The sequence below is a fragment of the Mus caroli genome, chromosome 11, assembly GCF_900094665.2.
Source record: "Mus caroli chromosome 11, CAROLI_EIJ_v1.1, whole genome shotgun sequence".
Classification (NCBI taxonomy): Eukaryota; Metazoa; Chordata; class Mammalia; order Rodentia; family Muridae; genus Mus; species Mus caroli.
This window is the reverse complement of record NC_034580.1, coordinates 97,579,948-97,581,028: the sequence shown is the minus strand read 5'-3', so window position 1 is coordinate 97,581,028 and position 1,081 is coordinate 97,579,948. Positions and strand designations below refer to the sequence as shown.

The 1,081-nt window shown below is 37.8% G+C and overlaps 1 pseudogene; it reads right to left on the bottom strand.

The window, feature by feature from the left end:
• Positions 1–999: 999 nt before the first annotated feature.
• Positions 1,000–1,081, bottom strand: part of LOC115032732 — a 269-nt pseudogene continuing 187 nt past the window's right edge.

Genomic DNA, 1,081 nt, shown 5'->3' with positions numbered 1-1,081 from the left:
ATGAGATCTGATGCCCTCTTCTGGTGTGTCTGAAGACAGCTACAGTGTACTTAGATATAATAATAAATAAGGGCTGGTGAGATGGCTCAGTGGGTAAGAGCACCCGACTGCTCTTCCTAAGATCTGGAGTTCAAATCCCAGCAACCACATGGTGGCTCACAACCATCGGTAAAGAGATCTGACTCCCTCTTCTGGAGTGTCTGAAGACAGCTACAGTGTACTTACATTAAATAAATAAATAAAATAAATCTTTAAAAAAATAATAAATAAATATTTTAAAAAAAGAATTTTGCTGGAATTATATTATCATATTATCATACGTGACTTCAATTTACAGACAGCTTTATAGGCACAGAGACAAAACAGAGTGGTACTGTCAGAAAAAAAAGAAAAAGACCAATGACTGCAATACAAAGGATCAGGATACACACGTCACACAACTGTAGCCACCTGACAAAGGTACCAAAAAGATACATTGGAGAAATTGGGATTATTTACATGTAAAATGAAAGTAGAATCTTATCTCTTACCTACCCTACACAAAAATGAGCTACAAATGACCTCAGCATAACTCAGATTGTCGTAAGAAAAAAGCGAATAATTTTCAAAATAGAGGTATAAATAAGGACTTTTATGAAGAGAATCGTTCATGAAACAAAACCAATAATGGAAAACTAGGATTGCATGAAATTAAAAAGATAGCTGTATCATAACAGAAAACAGTTAATCAGAATTGGAGAAATATATTTATTGCAGAGAATAGCAATATACAAAGAACTCAAGAAATGAAGCAGACCGGAGTTCTGGGATTAAAGGTGAGCGCCTCTACTATCAGCCCCCCTGCCCGGCAGAGGCCATTTATTTCTTGGGGTGACCAACAACAGTGAGTGCTCAGAAGAAAACAGAAACAGGTGGTTACCAACAAACGTAGAAACAGCTATGTATAGTAAGAGTCACAGATTTAAGAAGTCTATTTTTTTGACCACTTTTATTCCCCAGAGGGGGTGCACCGTTCCTGGAGGTACTGCAATACCAGGTCGATGCGTGGAGTGGACGGAGCAAGCTCCTATTCCAACTCCTA